Raw genomic sequence first — 25,207 nt, forward strand, 5'->3', positions numbered from 1 at the left:
ATGTTGACAACAACTGGGCGGCTGCGAGAATCCGTTTAGACCGCTTATATGACCGTTGAAATGACCCGGACAGCTTACGAAGCATTAAAACTTAACCACTCTGCACTGCCCTAGTCCCAGAATCTTTTGTAACAACTTCAAAAGCTATAGCATAGGTGCCCTCCTAAAGTGAGCAAACGGTTTCTAACGCCGTGTCCCTCAAACAGGATCGTAAGCGCTGCAGCTTTTCTATGTTTGTGAGGTTAGGATGGCTATCTTTTATCCTCGTAAACAGGACTTGTGAGGCGCGCTTTGATATCTCCCCACGAACTGAGGATTTAAGCCTTATGAGAACATTTAAATACCTCAATAAAATCGCTTTCAGTTTCATCCAAATCAAGCTCTAAAGCTCGCTCAGAATTTTCCAAAATGATTGTTGCAGATCATCGATCAGATCCAACCTCAGACGCAGAACGGTATCGCTAAATGAAGTCAACGAAAACTTGATAAAGAATCTCCACTCCAGAATCGTTCTACTTTGTTATATGGCAGTCGCCTCCTCAAAATGTCACCCTGTTTGCATTAGCGGTTACGTTTCCAGAACTTTTAGCAGCCATGGCAACAGCAGCATCAGCGGCAGCTTCCGTTATTTGGATTTAATGTAGGCAAATATTGTTAATGCACAAGTCACTTAAAAGTAACAGCAAAGTTTAATCTTTAAAGGGTTTTGTATGATTGCACAGGTAATGGTTGCCTACACTGAACAAAAGTATTAACACAAGGCCGTATCTGCTCCTGACATATTGTAGCTGATCAAATAATTCAAATCCCAAGGTCGCGAAAGAATTTCATCTACTCACTCATAATTGTGCGGATCAAGATATGAAGTACATAATTATTTATTCAATAATTTTCAGAAAGCATAACGTAAACAAAATTTCAGATGTATGACATGATTACGTTTGCGTTGTTCATTATTAATTATTGATTCAAAATTAATTAAGAATTATAAGAATTAATATTTAAGTAAGATTTTAATATACTATATAATCTTAATTTGGATTCAAATGTCTATACTTCTTTGGGTTCATAGTTGCCTTCGTTACTATTTTCCTACTAAGCGCATCGTTCCTTAGCATATTCTTATCTTAGTTAATGATCATTTGGTATCTTTTATTATGATAGCAAAATATAACCGCAGGACACAACAACAGCGAACGAAGAAGACAATGCGCATTATCAATTAACTAAAGGCGAGATTCCCTATGAGAACTTCCTAAACGATCATTATTACAGTCATTTAGGCGAAGCTTAGTTGCAATCCAGCACATCAAAACAAAACAAAATCACGGACGGAGCTTAAATGCTCTATACCGTCAGCCGTGGGCAATTGGATTGGGGCAGTATACAACGGACAGCTCATTCACATTAGGTTGACTTAATAATTTGCTTTTCTTTGTGTTTATACCCCGTTACTCGTAGAGTAAAAGGGTATACTAGACTCGTTGAAAGTACGTAACAGGCAGAAGGAAGCTGATAGCAGATATGTTCTTGATCAGGATGAATGGCCAAGTTGATTTGGCCATGTCCGTCTGTCCGTCCGTCTGTCTGTCCGTCTGTTGTCCGTCCGTATGAACGCTGAGATCCTCAGGAACTACAAAAACTGGAAAGTTGAGATTAAGCATAAGACTCCAGGGACATAGACGAAGCGCAGTCTATTGATTCGTGTACCCACGCCCACTCTAACGCCCACAAACCGCTTAATTTTTGACTGAATTTTTCTTGTTTTTGTTTTTATCCTCGCATTTAATATGTCTCTCTTCAACTTCTCCGCATTCTATGCGTTCTGCGTCTACATATTTATAATTGTTTTACATTTTCGTGGCAGAGGAGAAAAGAATGTGCTCAGAAAAACTTAACTTTAATATTTCTTTTTCAAACAAAAGCGCCAACACTAGCCTAAAAGCTTTAATAAAAATAAAATTTAGTCAAATGGCAAAGGGGTTTATCTTGGTTTTAAGTATCTGTCGATCCTGGCCTGGCGAAGATTCCTCCCTCGTCGCAGTTGTGGACGTTGATCTTACCTTCGCGCTGCTCAGCCGCCTTGAATAGCGCGGGTAGGATACAACAACAGGCGACGAAGTTAAAGCTTGAATTGTGTTGCTGCGACCACGCTAAAAATAGCTGCTGGGTCGAAAGGGTTGTTGCTAGCCCTTTTGTAAGGCTTGAACGGGGGCCGATTGTAAGAAATGGTGTTTTTAAGAGACCGAAAGTTTTCACTATATGGAAACTATTTACCGATGATGAAAAATGGGAGGTAGAGCTGCCCTATGTTTGACTGATATAGTTGAATTTAATCCTAAGGCTTTATGTAAGGCAATGCGGAGCAGCCAGCCGTGATAGCACGGCGGTATTGGGCCTTCTATACGGGACAAGATAAATCAATTTCGCGATGCTTTGTGTCTCAAATTATTTACCCGTACTTTTAGCTCGGGATTGGCGGGTGTGCGCCTGTTAGCTAAATTAGCTGATTAGGTCGCGGATGCCGTTAGATTTTTCTAAAGTTTCTATGCACTTTTTCGGGACACACGCGGCTTGGGTCGAAAAGATAGTTTTTTATATAATCGATAAATCGATTGCGAGGATCAGATGGCAACCTTGATCGCCTGATTGTTATCAACTAGGTCTGGAGAAGGAGTTTAATATCGTAGGGCGCGTAAGCCGTAATTTTAAATATTCTTTTGAACTTTAATTAATTTTCTCCAAGGCCAACCATTACAACCACAGATAATCCGACGAGTAATCGCAGACGATTAGCTGGAATTAGCTTCGGTTATCTTTTGCGTGATGTGTTCCGATTTCTTTTTCTGTTAACGTTTGTAATAGATAAAACGCATTACCTAATTCTTTATTCTATTCACTTTGAAAATTGATGGCCTAACTTCTTATTGTAATTCTGACTAAAATTGCTTAAGTGAAAGTTCGCTTAAAGACTTCTTGTCCTTCTCTATATACAACAGGGTAGGTCTTAGGTTGTATTGCTTAACATTCGTTATTCTATTTTATGTCTTTCCGTAATAATGCTAATTGGCCCACTCTATTCAAGCGAGTATGTTCCTCTAGTAGAGATAATTGTTTCAAGAGCTTATAATCGGTCCCATCGTTAATCATGTTGAAGCAAGCAGAGCTTTATATGGAGAAACAACCTAAGGACTGATGCAAAGCCGACCAAGCGCAGACGAGATACTTGTTAAGTTCAAATCCCAGTCTGTTTGATCTTCTCGCAGATATGATCGTATGGCTGACAATAAAGAACGATTGACTCTTTCGCCGCATTACTTTGCGGTGAATAAAGAGCGGTACAAACATGACGAATACCCCATTTGGCTAACATTGCCTCGATTCTTTCGCCTTAAACTGGATGCGTTGTCACTAATTAGTGTCTCTGGTACTCAAAATTCACCAAATATTCGTTTGCATAAAAAGGTATTATGGCTAAAGTAGTGATTTTTTAAGTGGACAGAGCCAAATGATATCGCTGAATGATCTAGGTTTTAGGGTCTGGTTGATACAATCTGCTCTCCCATGGGCGTTCGTAAAATTTGTCGGGTCCCTTGTCTGTTTACACATTTCACACTTATTTATATAATTGCGAACTTCTTTCGACAATCCTGGCCAAAAAGATTTCGTCGTAGTCTTTCAACAGTCTTTTGTATTTCCCATGTGCAGAAACGACACTATCATGGGCCTGCCAAATAGCAGCAGCTTCAGCTTTTCTGGGACCCCAGAGTTTCCAACTATCGCTTCTTGTTCTATATTCCCTTTTGGATGGTCAGTTCGTATGTATACGAATTTACATGGACTCGTAAATCCGAAAATTTATCGAGATTTTCTACTATTCGATTTCGGAGTTCTACATAGTCTTGCTCATTAAGAGCATCAGAGTCTAAATCTATTTCAGGACCTACAAATTCTAGACTTTCAATGTTTTCTTAACATATCGTCGATGAGGCATCTGGCACGATATGATCCTTCCCTTTTCAATGAGATATGGTAAATTGAAATCCTTGTAACCGAAAAATCCATCTGGCAAGACGACCTGATACATTTTGTTGCCTCATCAGCAAACTAGGCTGGAGTAATCGGTTTTTACCTCAATTCTTGCAACTCGAGATAGAAACGGAATTTTTTCGATTGACAATATTACTGCCAAGCGCTAACGTTCCGTGACACTATACTTTCGTTGTAACTTGGAAAGTTTCTTCGATATAAACGCTATTGGCATTTCATTTCCTGATTCGGACACTTGAACTAAAGCTGCTCCAATGCCATAGTCACTCGCATCGCAATGGAGAAAGAATTTTTTGCGTAAAGTCAGGATTATGGAGTACCGGAGCAGAGGTAAGCTTCCGCTTTAATGCATCCATAACATCCTGTGCTTCTGGTTTAAGGGTCTTACTTTTTGACAAGTTACTTACTTTTTGAAAAGTTAAGTCAACAAAATTGAAAATAAAACGGCGATACCAGCCGCATACACTTAAAAATCCTCGGAGATGCTTTATATTACGAGGATCGGGCGAATGATGTATACTGAATAGTTAACTTTGGTCACACAGAAATGGATCTTACTAATGTTTATTGTTAAGATTGCCTTTCGGAACTGCTCTGCAATTCGATTCAGTACAGGCAAATGAGATTCAAAGTCTTCGGTAACTATTCATAAGTCATCTAAATATCCAAATACACAGTGACGCAGATCAGCAGGAATTAAATCATCCATTAGACGACACATAGTGGATGGTGCGTTATATAAACCGAATTACATAACGGCGAACTGAAAAAGAGTTCGACCCGGCACTGTGAAAGCCGTGAGTGGTTTTGCCTCTTCTGTTAACTGTATCTGCCAATAGGCATCCTTCAGGTCCAATTTACTAATTATATTGGCCTTCGGCAAGCAAGAGAAAATTCCATCGATGCTTTGTAAGGGGGACGCATCTTTTTAAGTGGCATCATTTAATTTTTGCGCATCCAAGCAAAGTCTCACTTTATTGGAATTTGTGAGCTCCAAGAACTGTTTAAAGGTTCTATCACACCAAGCTCTAACTTTCGATCAATCTCAGTATAAAGAACTTTTTCGACGGCTGGACTGAATGGGTAGTGTCTTTGTTTCACTGGAGTGGCCAATCCTACATCGATGTGATGCTTTATTAACGAAGTACGCCTTAAACCTTGTTTCGCAAAATTTGGAAACAAGTCCTTCACCGCTTTAATTTTTGAAGTTGAGTCTCATTGAACGGATAGTAGTCCTGGCTCATTTCCAAGTCGAGAGGCTTTTCGATGGCTCCGACTATCTTAGGCGCTAACTCAAACGTTTTCTAAAAATCGATCCTCAGTATAAGTCTCTGAGCTATGGTGGGAATGATATACAGTTCCATATCATGAACATTTTCCTTATATTTCATACAAACTTTCAATATTCCTAACACCCTATGTGTCTTGGCATCGGCCGTTTTCACTTGTGATACAATGGCTTTAACTATACAGCTTACATTTGCTCCTGTATCAAGCAATCCCCATTCCGTAAAATTAAGAAAGGAAACGTTTACATAACTTCGTCTTAACATAACATAAGTCTTTTTTCTTAAACTCAAATAATATTTATACCCGTTACTCGTAGAGTAAAAGGGTATACTAGATTCGTTGAAAAGTATGTAACAGGCAGAAGGAAGCGTTTCCGACCATATAAAGTATATATATTCTTGATCAGGATCAATAGCCGAGTCGATCTGGCCATGTCCGTCTGTCCGTCTGTCCATCCGTATGAACGTCGAGATCTCAGGAACTACTAAAGCTAGAAAGTTGAGATTTAGCATACAAACTCCAGGGACATAGAAGCAGCGCATGTTTGTCGATTCATGTTGCCACGCCTACTCTAACGCCCACAAACCGCCCAAAACTGCCACGCCCACACTTTTGAAAAATGGTTTGATATTTTTTCATTTTTATATTGGTCTTGTAAATTTCTATCGATTTGCCAAGAAACGTTCTGCCACGCCCACTATAACGCCTACAAACCGCCAAAAACTGTGTTTAAGACTCTCCTTTTCCCTTCCACTAGCTGAGTAACGGGTATCAGATAGTCGGGGAACTCGACTATAGCGTTCTCCCTTGTTTTTTTTCGTATTGTATTTTGCTTTTTAGTCGGAGTTTTCTTACAAATTACTCTGTCTCTAACTAAATAATAGTTTCGAAGCTTTTCTTCATATGGCCGAAACCCTGATTTCTGTTCTCTTGACTGTTGAGTGTTATCTCTTTCTATTACTACTTTAGACGAAAGATGCTTTATTTCAATATTTTTCTTCTCCGTTATCCTGTTCTCAAATAAATTAGCTAAATCCTTATCTACATCTGGGACATCCGATTGTTTAGGGATGCCCCTGCCTTTCGGTTTTCCGACCGGTTTTTACAATTCAAACAATTTGGTTTATAAATCTCTCTTCTAAGCAAATGTCATTGAACTAATTCAATTAATTCCTTTTCCTCGAACTGTACTGAAAGTTTATCCATAAGTTTGCAAATAGCTTCGTAAAAGGTATCAAACGATTTGCCGGGTTTTTGTTAACGCGGACGAATTTGTTCGAGAAGCTCTGCCATAGTTCGACCTTCTGTGTATTGGGCACGCAGGGCGGTAGCAATTTGTTGCCAGTTAAGGTTCCCTGTTTGTTTAGGCATTCGCCAAAGCCAAGAACTAGCTTTGCACATTAAAAGTTGATAAAAATTTGACCAGTGCATCAAAATCATTATTTAGATGCTCTCGAGTCAACACAAGAATTCTTTAACAGACAAACCCTGAGATGTTCCTTCAAAACGCACACCCCACTTCTGAATAATATTTGCGACCCTATGGGTTGCGAGAATGGATGAAGTATGAGAAATAGCACTTTGGTTAGCCATGGATGGTCTTTCTTGCTGTTGAGTTTCCTAAATGTTTCTAATCGCTAAAGATTGCATCATCTGCCTCAGAGTTTCTCTAGCTAAAGCCTCAATGTCCGTTTGCGACCAATTATCGTCATTAATATTGTTGTCACTCCGATGTTATCTTCTAGCAGGTATACCTTGACGTTCATTTCTCCGAGTTCCATTACCTCTGTCCATATTATTGTTGTTACCCCTGGCACCTCGATTACTTTCGGCAGCCGCCATTAGTGAACCTTCATTAGATATTAATTCTTGTTGCTGCAGAAAATCTCTGACCTGTTGTGGCCTTTCTCCTAGTTCTAGTTGTCTAGCAACTGATCGTCCAGTCTGCTTTTCATGCGGGTCGATTCTTAGCTCCGGAGAGCAATTTCCAATAACTACTTTAACATCCTTTAACAGAACTTTACTAAAGCACACCGGGCATCCGTTTTCTTTATCCGGGTGAAATCTATTCTCAACACAAGCTTTATGAAATATATGCTTACAAGGGGTTATCGCACAAGGCTGCGTATCGGCCACTGGATCTCCCTTAGGGCTAAACCTTTTTCTGGACTATGATGGATTGGCATATTGTTTTTGTTAGGTTATTTGTCTTGTAAAAAGTTATCAAAATTTGTATTTATGTTACTATTTTGTGTTTTTATATATTTATTTATTTTATTTTCGCTTAGACCTTTTTCTTTGGGGGAAATAATAATTTGATCTTACACCAATATATTTTGAATTGGTGTATATATATATATATATTTTTTAAATATATTTTTACGTATGTTTGGGCTATTTCCTTTACCTAGAATGATTCTTCCTGTATAACTTTTGTTAAGAAACTGCTGATCAGAATTGACGGACATATGTATGTAACTTACGCATACACTATGTATTCCAGTTAAAAAGACTTTGCAAGCAGCCAACCGATAAACAGTTTCCTCACACCGATGATGATTCTTAATAAAGTTACTTTGCAGTTTAATAAAGAATACCTATACTTCGGTCGTCAGTGTCCACTTTCGCAAACCTACGATGTCCAGAAATAAAAGAATATAGTTACCCTATTTAGTGCAGTTCACTATCAGTAATTTATCATTCGAAAACAAACGAGCTATCAATTAGTAAGTGTTTTTTAGTTTAACACCAGTCAACAGCGTAGTAAACTAAACCTCTCAGGATAGCAGAGTGTACAGCGGCGCGGAACCCCTTGTAATTTCTAGCTCTTCCGGAATGGGAAGTGGTTATTGCTGTATCTGCTCCTGTCATTACATTAAGAATATTTATAGAGTCCCTGTCTGAAACTAATAAGCCATCCGATCATGGCGAAAATACAAAAGCTATTTGCCCTAGAAACAAATCAGAGCAAATACTGTAACCAATAAAAAAGTAATTTAAGCGAGAGGGAAATTTGTGGAGCACCAGGATTAATTTTGTGGCGTCTTAGATGTTTGACACACACGAAGTCGCTACCCACCCTACCAATGCCTTTGACTTTTAATTGTTAACAAAGACCCCATATTGTAGCTGATCAAATAATTCAAATCCCCAGGTCGCGAAAGAATTTCATCTACTCACTCATAATTGTGCGGATCAAGATATGAAGTACATAATAATTGATTCAACAACTTTCAGAAAGCTTAACGTAAATAAAATTTCAGATCTATGACATGATTACGTTTGCGTTGTTTCGTTATTAATATACTATATTATATTATTATTTTAATATACTATATAATCTGAATTTGATTCTAATGTCTAGACTACTATTTTACTTACATATGAATGGTTAATTACTAAGCGCATCGTTCCTAGGCATATTCTTATCGTTGTTAATGATCATCTGGTATCTTCATTAAGATAGCAAAATATAACCGCAGCACAATAACTAATTTGGTAATGAACAGCGAACGGAGAAGGGAATGCGCATTAACTTAAGGCGAGATTCCATATGAGAACTTTCTTAACGATCATTATTAATCAAATTATTATTACAGTCATTTAGGCGCAAGCTTAGTTGCAATCCAGCACATCAAAACAAAAAAAATATAACGGACGGAACCTAAATGCTCTATATCGTCAGCCGTGGGCAATTGGATTGGGGCAGTATACCACGGACAGATTATTCACATTAGGTTGACTTAATAATTAGCTTTGCTTTGTTTTTTTTTTGACTTTATATTATATATTCATTTAGATTGGTTCACTCACCCACATTCCGATCCTCGTTGAAGGCCCTCACGATAACAGGGATGAAGAGCTGTTTCCATGTTTAAGGGGGGTTAACTTAATATGAATGATTTGTTTTGGAGTTTAATTTCTCTAACTTATGACTGCATTTTCTTGTTTTTGTTTTTATTCTCGCATTTACTATGTCTCTCTTCACCTTTTCCGCATTCGGCGTTCTGCGACAACATATTTATAATGGTTTACATTTTCGTGGCAGAGGAGAACAGAATATGCTCAGAAAAACTTTAGGTTAGGTTAGGTTTTACCGGCCGTCGGTTATCTGACGCACTTAGACCATTAGAGGTCCATTGTGATACCGTGTATGTTTTCTCCTGCTTGTCGATGTTCGTGTGAAGTTAGCAGTTTCCCCAGCCAGAGGCGCTGGTGAATTTTTGTATCCGATATGGATTGGTGTCGGACAGGTCGGACTTACACTTCTTCGTTCCTACGGCTACGGCAGAAATCATTATACGGGGCATTTAGTCTTCTGGAATTGGTGCCTATCAATCAATGCCCTGTGAAGACGCTCATAGCAGTGCTGAGGTTTGCTCTGATCAATTTTTAAAAGTTTTGACGTTCTTTTTGAGCTATATTTGGCGTGTTAGGCGACAGTGTGTGGTTTTTCCCATATTGTCTGTTTGTTTGGAAAACGCTGCAATAATCGGGGTCTGAATGAGATGCGTAGGCCTAGTTGTTCGGAGTAAACTCCTCCTCTCTGTTCTGAAGTTTTGACCCGTCCGTATAGCATTCTGGAGGCCAGGTGTTCGTGAGTTCCAATCGTCCCTCTCTGGGATGATTGTGTTGAAAGGTGTTTGTATGTACTCCGTTGGAGAGCTGTAGTCTGTCCCGGGGGGACTATTTGAATGTTTTTTAGGATACATGAGTGATCCGCTTCTTGTGGGTTCCACTGTTTGGTATCTGTAAGCCTGATTGCCGCTACTGTAGCCTGTTCCATGCCAGCTAGTTCTGGCTTGGGAGGTTGAGTATGGCATTTAGGGCTTCGTTTGGGGTGGTGCGTAAAGCACTGCTGATGCAGAGTGCCGCAGCTCTTTGCATTTTTGCTAGCATTATTATGCTGGATTTCTTTTTCAGAGCCGGCCACCATATCACGACCCCGTACAGTAGTATTGGTCTGACGATGGCCGTATATATCCAGTTTACTATATAGGGTGCCATGCCCCATTTGAGCCCTATTGCTTTCTTGCACGTAAAGAGTGCTATTGAAGCTTTTGTATCTGTCTGTGAGATTCAGCTACAAGTGCATATTCCATTTGGGACATAGATTTTTCTATCTTGAAGACGAGAGAGTGTCGTGCTGTCTCTGACGAATTCCCTTCCTAGTAGGCGTGTTGCGTGTCTGTGATAAGACTAGGGTTGAGAGTTGATCTCAGATGCAGGCCGATGATTCTTTCAAGGGTCTTTGGTACATAGAAAGGATGACAGACTAATTGGTCTGAAATGCTTGGGGGTCGTGTGTGATGGCTTCCCAGCTTTGGGGATAAAGACAATATGGGATTCTAGCCACGATTGTGGTAGGTGTCCAAGATGAAGGGGCCTTTTAAAAATGTCAAGAAGCCAGTTTATGGCTATATTTCCCGCATTTTTGATTTGTGCGGGTATGATTTTGTCTGTACCTGAAGATTTGTATGGTTTAAAGCTGTGTATGGCCCAAAGGAGGACCTTTGGGTCTATGCACAGTTCGATACTTGCCAGTGTGGCGTTTGATTGTAGGGTTGTGGCAGATTTGGATAGGATTTTTCTAAGTCTGGCTGCTTCAGTTGTATTTTTCAATTCCTAAGCAGAAGGAATGCCACGAGGATCGCTTTGCTTCCTGATGCCGTTTTTGTAGTTTGCAAGGGCTCTCTTGTAAGCGGTCCACAGGGCCTCCTCATTTCCTGCCTTGGCTCTGTTAAAAAGGGTTCTGCAGTCCATTTTCTTTCTTTTTCTTTGGGGCTTGCTATTGGGGCAGGCCTTTTTTAGTGCATAGTTTCAGGTTTCTGTGAAAATTGAAACTACTTCGTTAAGACTAAAAATTGTTTGGGGGGATGGAGGGGGATCCGTTGGGATTTTTACCATAATATAATTTTGTATTTTTGCCAGTCTTTTTTCCTTGGGTTTGTGAAAACTGCTAGTTTTGAGGGGTTGATTGTGAGGGTCGTTTCTCTATACCTGTGGTCCGAGAAAGAGTGCTTATCTAGCAACCTCCAGTGAGTTACTGTCTCTAATAGTGGTTTAGAGACGAGAGGTTCTTAATGGTAAAAGTGGGGTCATTACCTTTATTACATATGAAGAGATTTGAACTAAAGATAAAGTTAAAAAGAGACTCACCGTGGTCGTTTGTGTCTGTACTTTCCAATTCCCGTTAGCATCACAGCCTATTAGTTTTTTTTCAACAAAAGTGTCAATTTTTAGACAAATAGCAGAGGGGTTTATCTTCGTTTTTAAGTATTTGTCGATCCTGACCTGGCGAAGATTCCTCCCTCGTCGGAGTTGTGGGCGTTGATCTTACCTTCGCGCTGCTCAGCCGCCTTGAATAGCGCGGGTAGGATAACAACAACAGGCGACGATGTTAAAGATTGAATTGTGTTGCTGCGACCGCGCTAAAAATAGCTGCTGGGTCGAAAGGGTTTTTGCTAGCCCTTTTGTAAGGCTTGAACGGGGCCTTTTTATGGAGGAACGACTGTAAGAAATGGTGTTTTTAAGAGACCGAAAGTTTTCACTATATGGAAACTATTTACCGATGATGAAAATGGGAGGTAGAGCTGCCCTATGTTTGACTGATATAGTTGAATTTAATCCTAAGGCCTTTATGTAAGGCAATGCCGGAGCAGCCAGCCGTGATAGCACGCGGTATTGGGCCTTCTATACGGGACAAGAGTAAATCAATTTCGCGATGCTTTGTGTCTCAAATTATTTACCGTACTTTTAGCTCGGGATTGGCGGGTGTGCGCCTGTTAGCTAAATTAGCTGATTAGGTCGCGGATGCCGTTAGATTTTTCTAAAGTTTCTATGCACTTTTTCGGGACACACGCGGCTTGGGTCGGAAAAGATAGTTTTTTATAATCGATAAATGATTGCGAGGATCAGATGGCAACCTTGATCGCCTGATTGTTATCAACTAGGTCTGGAGAAGGAGTTTGAATATCGTAGGGCGCGTAAGCCGTAATTTTAAATATTCTTTTGAACTTTAATTAATTTTCTCCAAGGCCAACCATTACAACCACAGATAATCCGACGAGTAATCGCAGACAGATTAGCTGGAATTAGCTTCGTATATCTTTTGCGTGATGTGTTCCGATTTCTTTTTCTGTTAACGTTTGTAATAGATAAAACGCATTACCTAATTTCTTTTTAGTTCTACACTTTGAAAATTGATGGCCTAACTTCTTATTGTAATTCTGACTAAAATTGCTTAAGTGAAAGTTTCGCTTAAAGACTTCTTGTCCTTCTCTATATACAACAGGGTTAGGTCTTAGGTTGTATTGCTTAACATTCGTTATTCTATTTTATGTCTTTCCGTAATAATGCTAATTGGCCCACTCTATTCAAGCGAGTATGTTCCTCTAGTAGAGATAATTGTTTCAAGAGCTTATAATCGGTCCCATCGTTAATCATGTTGAAGCCAAGCAGAGCTTTATATGGAGAACAACCTAAGGACTGATGCAAAGCCGACCAAAGCGCAGACGAGATACTTGTTAAGTTCAAATCCCAGTCTGTTTGATCTTCTCGCAGATATGATCGTATGGCTGACAATAAAGAACGATTGACTCTTTCGCCGCATTACTTTGCGGTGAATAAAGAGCAGTACAAACATGACGAATACCCCATTTGGCTAACATTGCCTCGAATTCTTTCGCCTTAAACTGGGATCCGTTGTCACTAATTAGTGTCTCTGGTACTCAAAATTCACCAAATATTCGTTTGCATAAAAAGGTATTATGGCTAAAGTAGTGAATTTTTTAAGTGGACAGAGCCAATGATATCGGCTGAAATGATCTAGGTTTAGGGTCTGGTTGATACAATCTGCTCCCATGGGCGTTCGTAAAATTTTGTCGGGTCCTTTGTCTGTTTACACATTTCACGCTTATTTATATAATTGCGAACTTCTTTCGACAATCCTGGCCAAAAAAGATTTCGTCGTAGTCTTTCAACAGTCTTTTGTATTTCTCCATGTGCAGAAACGACATTATCATGGCCTGCCAAATAGCAGCAGCTCTCAGCTTTTCTGGGACCCAGAGTTTCCAACTATCGGCTTCTTGTTCTATATTCCCTTTTGGATGGTCAGTTCGTATGTATACGAATTTACCATGGACTCGTAAATCCGAAAATTTATCGAGATTTTCTACTATTCGATTTCGGAGTTCTACATAGTCTTGCTCATTAAGAGCATCAGAGTCTAAATCTATTTCAGGACCTACAAATTCTAGACTTTCAATGTTTTCTTAACATATCGTCGATGAGGCATCTGGCACGATATGATCCTTCCCTTTTCAATGAGATATGGTAAATTGAAATCCTTGTAACCGAAAAATCCATCTGGCAAGACGACCTGATACATTTTGTTGCCTCATCAGCAAACTAGGCTGGAGTGATCGGTTTTTACCTCAAATTCTTGCAACTCGAGATAGAAACGGAATTTTTCGATTGACAATATTACTGCCAAGCGCTAACGTTCCGTGACACTATACTTTCGTTGTAACTTGGAAAGTTTCTTCGATATAAACGCTATTGGCATTTCATTTCCTGATTCGGACACTTGAACTAAAGCTGCTCCAATGCCATAGTCACTCGCATCGCAATGGAGAAAGAATTTTTGCGTAAAGTCAGGATTATGGAGTACCGGAGCAGAGGTAAGCTTCAGCTTTAATGCATCCATAACATCCTGTGCTTCTGGTTTAAGGGTCTTACTTTTTGACAAGTTACTTACTTTTTGAAAAGTTAAGTCAACAAAATTGAAAATAAAACGGCGATACCAGCCGCATACACTTAAAAATCCTCGGAGATGCTTTATATTACGAGGATCGGGCGAATGATGTATACTGAATAGTTAACTTTGGTCACACAGAAATGGATCTTACTAATGTTTATTGTTAAGATTGCCTTTCGGAACTGCTCTGCAATTCGATTCAGTACAGGCAAATGAGATTCAAAGTCTTCGGTAACTATTCATAAGTCATCTAAATATCCAAATACACAGTGACGCAGATCAGCAGGAATTAAATCATCCATTAGACGACACATAGTGGATGGTGCGTTATATAAACCGAATTACATAACGGCGAACTGAAAAAGAGTTCGACCCGGCACTGTGAAAGCCGTGAGTGGTTTTGCCTCTTCTGTTAACTGTATCTGCCAATAGGCATCCTTCAGGTCCAATTTACTAATTATATTGGCCTTCGGCAAGCAAGAGAAAATTCCATCGATGCTTTGTAAGGGGGACGCATCTTTTTAAGTGGCATCATTTAATTTTTGCGCCTCCAAGCAAAGTCTCACTTTATTGAGCTTAATAACCATTCGAATTTGTGGGCTCCAAGAACTGTTTAAAGGTTCTATCACACCAAGCTCTAACTTTCGATCAATCTCAGTATAAAGACGGCTGGACTGAATGGGTAGTGTCTTTGTTTCACTGGAGTGGCCAATCATACATCGATGTGATGCTTTAGTAACGAAGTACGCTCTTAACCTTGTTTGCAAAATTTGGAAACAAGTCCTTCACCGCTAATTCTAATTTTTGAAGTTGAGTCTCATTGAACGGATAGGAGCTCATTTCCAAGTCGAGAGGCTTTTCGATGGCTCCGACTATCTTAGGCGCTAACTCAAACGTTTCTAAAAATCGATCCTCAGTCTCTGAGCTATGGTGGGAATGATATACATTCCATATCATGAACATTTTCCTTATATTTCATACAAACTTTCAATATTCCTAACACCCTATGTGTCTTGGCATCGGCCGTTTTCACTTGTGATACAATGGCTTTAACTATACAGCTTACATTTGCTCCTGTATCAAGCAATCCCCATTCCGTAAAATTAAGAAAGGAAACGTTTACATAACTTCGTCTTAACATAACATAAGTCTTTTTTCTTAAACTCAAATAATATTTATACCCGTTACTCGTAGAGTAAAAGGGTATACTAGATTCGTTGAAAAGTATGTAACAGGCAGAAGGAAGCGTTTCCGACCATATAAAGTATATATATTCTTGATCAGGATCAATAGCCGAGTCGATCTGGCCATGTCCGTCTGTCCGTCTGTCCATCCGTATGAACGTCGAGATCTCAGGAACTACTAAAGCTAGAAAGTTGAGATTTAGCATACAAACTCCAGGGACATAGAAGCAGCGCATGTTTGTCGATTCATGTTGCCACGCCTACTCTAACGCCCACAAACCGCCCAAAACTGCCACGCCCACACTTTGAAAAATGGTTTGATATTTTTTCATTTTTATATTGGTCTTGTAAATTTCTATCGATTTGCCAAGAAACGTTCTGCCACGCCCACTATAACGCCTACAAACCGCCAAAAACTGTGTTTAAGACTCTCCTTTTCCCTTCCACTAGCTGAGTAACGGGTATCAGATAGTCGGGGAACTCGACTATAGCGTTCTCCCTTGTTTTTTTTCGTATTGTATTTTGCTTTTTAGTCGGAGTTTTCTTACAAATTACTCTGTCTCTAACTAAATAATAGTTTCGAAGCTTTTCTTCATATGGCCGAAACCCTGTTTCTGTTCTCTTGACTGTTGAGTGTTATCTCTTTCTATTACTACTTTAGACGAAAGATGCTTTATTTCAATATTTTTCTTCTCCGTTATCCTGTTCTCAAATAAATTAGCTAAATCCTTATCTACATCTGGGACATCCGATTGTTTAGGGATGCCCTGCCTTTCGGTTTTCGACCGGTTTTTACAATTCAAACAATTTGGTTTATAAATCTCTCTTCTAAGCAAATGTCATTGAACTAATTCAATTAATTCCTTTTCCTCGAACTGTACTGAAAGTTTATCCATAAGTTTGCAAATAGCTTCGTAAAAGGTATCAAACGATTTGCCGGGTTTTTGTTTACGCGGACGAATTTGTTCGAGAAGCTCTGCCATAGTTCGACCTTCTGTGTATTGGGCACGCAGGGCGGTAGCAATTTGTTGCCAGTTAAGGTTCCCTGTTTGTTTAGGCATTCGCCAAAGCCAAGAACTAGCTTTGCACATTAAAAGTTGATAAAAATTTGACCAGTGCATCAAAATCATTATTTAGATGCTCTCGAGTCAACACAAGAATTCTTTAACAGACAAACCCTGAGATGTTCCTTCAAACGCACACCCCACTTCTGAATAATATTTGCGACCCTATGGGTTGCGAGAATGGATGAAGTATGAGAAATAGCACTTTGGTTAGCCATGGATGGTCTTTCTTGCTGTTGAGTTTCCTAAATGTTTCTAATCGCTAAAGATTGCATCATCTGCCTCAGAGTTTCTCTAGCTAAAGCTCAATGTCCGTTTGCGACCAATTATCGTCATTAATATTGTTGTCACTCCGATGTTATCTTCTAGCAGGTATACCTTGACGTTCATTTCTCCGAGTTCCATTACCTCTGTCCATATTATTGTTGTTACCCCTGGCACCTCGATTACTTTCGGCAGCCGCCATTAGTGAACCTTCATTAGATATTAATTCTTGTTGCTGCAGAAAATCTCTGACCTGTTGTGGCCTTTCTCCTAGTTCTAGTTGTCTAGCAACTGATCGTCCAGTCTGCTTTTCATGCGGGTCGATTCTTAGCTCCGGAGAGCAATTTCCAATAACTACTTTAACATCCTTTAACAGAACTTTACTAAAGCACACCGGGCATCCGTTTTCTTTATCCGGGTGAAATCTATTCTCAACACAAGCTTTATGAAATATATGCTTACAAGGGGTTATCGCACAAGGCTGCGTATCGGCCACTGGATCTCCCTTAGGGCTAAACCTTTTTCTGGACTATGATGGATTGGCATATTGTTTTTGTTAGGTTATTTGTCTTGTAAAAAGTTATCAAAATTTGTATTTATGTTACTATTTGTGTTTTTATATATTTATTATTTTATTTTCGCTTAGACCTTTTTCTTTGGGAGAAATAATAAATTGTTCTTACACCAATATATTTTGAATTGGTGTATATATATACATTTTTTTTTAAATGCATTTTTACGTATTTTGGGCTATTTCCTTTACCTAGAATGATTCTTCCTGTATAACTTTTGTTAAGCAAACTGCTGATCAGAATTGACGGACATATGTAAGTTATATAATTTTAAGTATTTGAATATATTTTATTCGAGTAGTTATACAAATTATGACATGGCTTGTGCGGTCTGCACTTAATGAGGCGAATTGTAGGTACGTGCGATGACCGACGCTTCCAAACTCCCAAAATCGACTGACTTAAGTATAACAAGAGTTCTTATCTCTAAAGCTTAATCTACAATAACAAGGTACAGTTTCTTATAGGTAAAGCTCGATCTATGGTATAAATAGAAAAATGACTTGAGACTTACGACTATATTTCGTCAGTTTGGTGATTGTGTTAACTCCTCCCCTTCTAAGACGAAGGCTGTCCACAGACTTTTTTACAATTGGCAAATCTATTTGAAAGCGATCTTACGGGTAACATTGGTTGTGCTTACAGCTTACTCATTGCCACTAAGTTTCCATACTGCCAACTTGGTACTGCGGTAAACCATCGAAGGGAAGGCAGCTCTGCATAACTGGATGAATCCAAGAAGTTCGTAAATGGTGTTGATTCTCCATGTCATGGGTTCGCAACAAAGTTCTGGAGATGATCGTAGCGAACTTGGAAAACATCTTTATTGTAGCCGTCGACTTGTTGACGACGATGATGTTGATGTTGGTTAAACTGGTTGACCATCAAAACGTATTGTTGAACGCACTCTGGATGGCGTCTTGGGCAGATATTATTCAGTTCGTCGTTTCAGTACCCAGGCGCAGAAATAGTTGCCGCATCTTTATATCTTTAGCAGATACTACGTTGATAGATCTTAATTCATTCTCATCTACTTAAGAGGTAGTTACAGTTTTAATACTAAAGTTTTGACAATAATTAAGTATAACAATTATAATTTTATAATAAAGTTCATTCAGATATTTTTGATATTAAAGTATGTAGTAAAAGTATTGGTTTCTAAAGAGGATGAAGCGGATATAATATAGATAAAATAAGTAAGATTTGACAAATGTTTAATTGAAATACTTTTGTAAACTCTTTTACTAGTGTCCAGACTTCACGTTTGTATTTTGCTAACTTGGCGATGGTCACAAAAGAAAAAATAATAAACCTAGCGTAGATTATCTTTATGAACGACCCTCCCTTTTATGAGGACCGTTGTCCCGAGGTCTGCTTCGATTAGTTCTTCCCTATATCGTGGGGTTAGTTTATTTCCCAAGCGATTGTTTTGTTTTACCATGACGGTTTCTCCCACCTCAAAGGTTCTGTCTCGTCTTGTTACATTTTCTCTTCTTAGCTGTTTTTCCTGAGCTTCGTTAACCATTTCTACTATCTCGTTAGCCAATTCGGGAGGAGTTGAATGAATAATGTCGATCGGTCTTCTATTGGTGACTGAGTGCACCGTCTTATTGTATTCTATTGTTGCCTGAAGAATAAGGTTGACAGTATCATTCATTCCACTGCAAGTTTCAGGCATCGAGCTATTTCTAAAAGCGTGCTGTGAAGCCTTTCAACCTGTCCGTTTGAGGTACTATGAAGTGGAGGTGCGTTCGCTATGTCAACATTAAAACGATTTTTCAAAAGTGACTTGATTGACTCGGAATTTATGGACGGTTCATTGTCACAAAATATTGTCTTTGAATGGGGATAAAAGTTCATTAATTGCATAATTGCAGGTTCTAAATCAGTTATCGTTCGAGAGCCGATTGGTTGCACAATAGCGAATTTGGAAAGTTTATCAATACATGTCAAAAAGTACTTCCTATCCGTAGAAAATATATCAATATGCAATGTCTCGCCTACATGTGACGGAATAGGTGTTTTCCCGAGGATTTGCTTTTGCGGATGGCGGTCGTATTTGGCTTTTTGACAAACCAAGCAGTTAGCAACAAAGGTAGCGGCTATTTGGGACATTTTAGGGAAAAAGTAGTATTGAAGAATTTTACATTCTCCTGTGCTGCCCTATGCGCTCTGTTGTGCTCCAAAGACACTATTTCCCGTTGCTCAGTTTGATTAAAAATGTCGCTAACCATTTTATAGTGTGTCGGAAGGTCGTTGCTGGAAACTCATTTACAAGACTGTTTTGAATGAAAGCTAGTACAGGTAATTCGCAGTGTATCGCATTCACTACATCCGGCTTAACCACATCACGAATTCTTCCGAGTAAAGTCTCTTTGTCTAGAAATTGTATTAGATGCCTTGTCTTGCTTCCGAAAATAACAAAAGTTCGAGTTGAGTCTGCGGTGCCCTCATCTATTACTATCTGGTTTCTAAAACAGTTAACCGGCTTGTCGATAGTTTCGATTGTAAAAGTCAATGAAATTTCGCTATGTATTGTTGCAATGTCTGACCGGGGTTCGTCCTCTAGGACATGAATAGCATACCTGGATAGTGCATCGGCAACATAGTTCTCCTTGCCAGGTTTATAGAAAATTTTAGCATTATGTTCGTCTATAAACGCCTTCCATCTCTTGATTTTTGCATTTGGATTCCTATCTGACACGGCGTATGTTAACGGTTTGTGATCTGTAAAAATTTTAAGATTTTTGACACCATATAGATAGTTCCTAAGAGACTTTAAAGCCCAAACGATGGCCAAAAGTTCTCGTTCATTTGTTGCGAAATTAAGTTCTCTATCCTGTAAAGTTCTCGAAATCATTGTAACAGGCTTGCCATCCTGTGATAAGACTGCACCCAGGCCAAAAGCCGAAGCGTCTGTTGTTAAGTCAAAGGCTTTCCTATAATCGGGATACAATAACATTACATTTTCGGAGACAAGAACATTTTTAAGTTTCTCAAAACAGAACATTGTCTTTCATCGAAAGAAATTGGTATCTTTTTAGACTGGCTTGCGGAAACTTTTCCGTTTTCAGAATGTCAGTCAGTGGTCTAGCAATAGAGGCGAAGTCCCTAATAAAGCAGCGGTAATAACTTGCTAGCCCTAAAAACGATCGAACACTAAACAGATTAGTAGGTTGATTATATTTCTGAATAGCCTCTACTTTGCTAGGACTGGTTGTGATACCTCCACTTGACACCATAAATCCGAGATACTCGACGCTTTCCTTGAAGAAAAACGATTTCTCTTTAGAAACCCTCATGTTTGCCTCAGACAGTCAACGTCGTTTACGTGGTCCTCGATTCCGTTTGAAAATATTATTACGTCATCAACGTAAACATAACATGACCTATACGGTCCCTAAGAACATCATCAATAGCACGTTGAAAAATACTTGGGGCATTTTTCAAGCCAAACGGCAAACGGCAAAACTCGTATTTTCCATTTCCTACTGAAAAGGCAGTTTTCTCCCTATCCTTTTCTGCGAGCAGAATTTGGTGAAACCCCGATTTAAGGTCAAGGTTGTAAAGAACCTGGCCTTTCCCAAATTTGACAAGATGGATACTACGTTTGGTATAGGGTACTTGTCGTCGATTGTTTTTAAATTTAGTTTTCTAAAATCTATAACCAACCTTTTCTTAGTGTTTCCCTTTTCATCTGTACCTTTTTTATCGACTACCCAAACCGGATTGTTGTAAGGTGACGACGAGGGCCTGATAATTCCGTCCTTTAACAAAGCATTTGTTTCCTTATTCGCCCATGGGGTACGGATAGAGTATTGAGTAAATGGGTTGGTCGTCCTCAGTACGTATTTGTAACGTATCACATCCAAGAATAACGTCAGGCAGGGTGTTCGATGGGTATCGAGCGCACGCGAGCGACGGTCCGGCTGCTGCTTGTCGGTAAAAGGGGGTGGTGGTCTTGCTGCGATCCCATATTTGCATATTTTTGATTATAAAACTTATTTTCGCGTGCTAGACAAGCTAACCTGATCCGGAAGTAGGAGAACTCATATTACAGACATCTAGAGAGGGAAAACATGTTCTAATAGTTTACGCCAAACCAAACCACGCCAGCCTCCGGTGTTGTTGGAGGCCTTCGTTGACCCGCCCTACCAATGGCCATCTTATCATCAAAATTTTCCCTGACGGCCCCTTTGGAAACCTAATCTACTCGCAAGGGCCTCATGCTAGCTGCGGCGAAAACTTAGGGAATTACCACATTATAAATCCATTTTATTACTAGTGCATATAAAAATTCTTAAAACTAGGCATATAAAATAAATTGGAATGAATGTGTAAAAAGATACATTTTTCACATAAATAAATTATTGTTTTTGGAGTTCACGAAAAGTGAGGATTAAAAATATATAAAAATTGACAAAAAAAATTACAAGACATTAATATACGTGAATTTAAATAGCGATTGTCTCGGATTTCTCTCAGTGTGAATATGTTAGTTCTTTTGCATTTCCTTTTATGATCTTTACGTTATCATTTATTTGAACATTTCAAGGGGAAAAACAATAGGGACATCTAAGTTAATGCTTTTGGTGTTGAACTCATTTTAATTTGGCCAACATACATAATTAACATGGTTTTCTTTGGTGACTCACCCTTTTCTTTGGTAACTTCCATCGGAGAAAGCGCTTTCGGCGACGGCAGCTATTTCATTGGGAGTAAAGTTTTCTTTTTGGATTTAAAATATAAAATTATTGATTATCTCGCACACATTCTTATCCCTGTTATTTTTTTTTCTTTCTCCTTTTAAAGTCGGGACATTTTTTTTTCCCGTGTGGCTTACAAATTAAACACAAATATAAAACACAAAAAAATTTGCACATTATTTTTCTCCACAATAATAAAAAAAAATTCGTAACCTAATTGACTAAAACATAATTATCTTTTCTTTTCCCGTAGTTAGGGTTTTTCTCCCTTTTTCCTTGGATTTTTTCTTTCTTTTTTTAAGGCCTTCCTTGGTCGCAGAAGCTGCAGCCGAAGATTTGTTGTCTGCACTGCCTTTTAATTCCCTTTTGTGGCCTGACAAAAAAACTGCAATCTCTGGCGCTGCCTGGCTGTAGCGCTTCTTCCTTCCGGATCAGTAAGCTGGTTAAACTTGGTTCTTTTAAAACGATAAAAATCTGGGTTTCTTAGCCCTTTTCCTCCACTTACCCCAGCTCTCCGCCGGTCCAAGCTATTCGCCAATCTGGTTCGCCTGTAGCACTTGTACTTATTTGGCTTAAATTGCCCACAATCACAAAGCGAACTTTCTCCGCCGATCTTTAACTGGAGAATGGCTGCTGATGACGCCAGAATAAGGCGGCAACCTAGCATCTGCCCGATTTGTAGAAATTTTACTCTCTCTGGGAAAACTGGCAATTAGCCCTGTAAGACCCGTGACCCTGCCGCTAACCCCTTCACGCGTTATGCAGGTGGCGCACGCCTCGCAATATGACACCTAGATGGCGTTGCAGTTTTAGCTCTGCCGCAAGTGCCACATATTTGTGGCAACAATGTTGGTATTATACGGCAGTGCTTCTTCCGGTTCCGCAAAGACGGCCAATCGGTTTCGAAGCATTGTATGGAATTTATTAGATATCTGATTTGGAACCACAATATTCTCTATGTTGGTGAAATTTACGCTGTCACATCTCAAAAACTGAATAGATTCCACTTCATTGTTGATATTCAACGTTTTGTTCTTAAAATCTAACGTTGCATTTCCCTGTTTCAAAAGGTCAAGTCCTATTATTGCGTCAAAACTATAGAGACTTGGAAGAATAAAGAATTGAACAGATGTGTTAAATAGCTTAATAAAACATTTCTGTTTGACGGTGTTGCAACCATGAGCGATTTTACCGTGAATTTATTTTGTACCGGCATTAAGTTTTTTAATTCAGGGAGGGGCTGTATATAATTTTTCGAAGCCCCGGTGTCAATCAAAAGTTTTATGGTTCTCCCTGCTATCTCTCTTTCTATGTACGGTAGCAGGGATTTGTGGCTAAAAAATAACATGATCGTAATTCACTAGTTCGTCCTCATAATCATCAACCTCCGCTTCTGCCTCCTTTTGATAATCGTCTGTGTCTTCCTCACATTGACCTTTCTCATGAGGTAAGTGGTTGATCCTCTGCTGTTTTGGCCCTGTAAACCTTGCACTGCCACTAGTTGTCTTTTTGATGCTTGCGCATACCCAACATGTCCCTGAGCCTGACTTGTGTTTTGCTGTTGGGGTTGATGCGAATTGATTTTGTGTTTGAAATGACTTTTGTTGTTGGGATGGCCAAGAATATTGTTGTTGAGATGGCCAAGAATATTGTTGTTGAGATGGCCAAGAATATTGTTGTTGAGATGGCCAAGAATTTTGTTGTTGGATGGCCAAATATTTCCCTGAGTCGGAAATGGAGCTTGTCCAAAATTTCCAGTTCTTCTAGATCGCATGGAACATCAGGATTTGTTAACTGGACTGGATCTTGTCTTTCCTGGTTATCAAAAGTAGGCACCTGGCGCTTGCTAAAATATGGGTTTTTAGTTTGCATGGGCATGATTGAATTTCTATCCCTATCGCTATGCTTTTGTTCGGTTTTCTGACCCCTGTCTCCAATATTTTTAGAATAAATAAGGGCGAATTGGTAACGCTCATGGTTCGACTCGACCTCTTGCGCTAAAGCGAGAGCAGTTGGTAAATCTTTTGGACCTTTTGCAAAAAGAATGTCGCTCAACGATTTCCTAGCTCCGGTTACAAATACACGTAACGCGTCTGCTCTGTACTTTTCATTCAGTGACATCGCCAAGGCACTATCAAATGTCATTATTGTCTTGTTAGTAAGTAGGGTCAGTTTTTTCTCGACTTCATCGTAGAATTCAGTAAGAGTCATGTCTCCCTGTCGCAAAGTTGATAGCTCTTGTTCGATTAGGTAGATCGGCCTTTTGTCGGAATATGTGAAATCAAGACGGCTGATCATTGCCTTGAAATGTAACGGAGTATTAAAAGAAGCCAATACTGTATTTGCTGGACCTTTTATTTTATTTCGCATAATACCAAGAGCTTGGTAAAATGTTGAACTTCCCTCGTAATCTTTAAAAACTTTAAAAGCGACATGAGCCGCTTTTCTCCACGACACATATGTTTCACTTTTGCCCTCAAAATCTGGCAGAGATTTAACTATATCTAGAGGCTCGTTACAGACAACACCTGGTCTAATTCAGCATCTACATAAGTTTCCACCTCTGGCGTGTTCACTGTTAATTTCCCGATTCGTTCATTCATCTCCTGCAATTGCTTTTCAAATGATTGTTTTTGGACTGTGAGCGCACCGGCAACAGCACTCTCTACGATCGCTTTTAACTGAGCTTCAAATTCCATTTCGCTAGTTGTATTTGTTTTTGACCACCGTTTGCAACAACAATAATGCACGCAAAGAAGAATCAAAACAAAAGCAGAAGTCGATTTCGACTGTGCAGACTGGCATGGATCGCTACATCCAAATCAAGAGAAAGCTCAGCCCTCAAAACAATAAGGCAGGTAATCAACCCAAAATCAATCGAACCAACAACGGCAATGAAAACTCTGCAGTAAATAATTCAAACCGATATGCTATCTTGGCTGATTCTGCGACCGAACAACCCGACGAAAAAACGGTAGGGGAACCAAAAAAGACCAGGCCTCCACCAATTTTCATACGAGAACAAAGTACAAATGCACTTGTAAATAAACTCGTTATATCCCACGTATCCCACTTAAAAAAGGAAATATTCATGAAATAAAACTACAGATCCAAACAGAAGCAGACCACCGTATAGTGACTAAATACCTAAATGATGCTGGTAAAAACTACTACACATACCAATTAAAAAGTTGCAAAGGGCTACAGGTAGTACTTAAGGGCATTGAAGCAACAGTGACACCAGCTGAGATAATTGAGGCTCTGAAGGCCAAAAACTTTTCTGCAAAGACAGCTATTAATATTTTAAACAAAGACAAAG

At 39.3% G+C, this 25,207-nt stretch overlaps 1 long non-coding RNA gene and 1 pseudogene across 1 annotated transcript; both read right to left on the reverse strand.

Annotated features, from left to right (window-relative positions):
* LOC26535280 overlaps window positions 1-25,207 on the reverse strand; it is a 383,537-nt pseudogene that overhangs the window by 149,557 nt on the left and 208,773 nt on the right.
* Window positions 1,918-12,233, reverse strand: LOC120322282. Its single transcript, XR_005562057.2, has 3 exons — window positions 12,095-12,233; window positions 11,910-12,033; window positions 1,918-2,203 (listed from the first exon to the last, which is right to left on the reverse strand). It is a non-coding gene; the product is annotated as an uncharacterized LOC120322282 (long non-coding RNA).

The sequence above is a fragment of the Drosophila yakuba genome, unplaced genomic scaffold (assembly GCF_016746365.2).
Source record: "Drosophila yakuba strain Tai18E2 unplaced genomic scaffold, Prin_Dyak_Tai18E2_2.1 Segkk50_quiver_pilon_scaf, whole genome shotgun sequence".
NCBI lineage: Eukaryota > Metazoa > Arthropoda > Insecta > Diptera > Drosophilidae > Drosophila > Drosophila yakuba.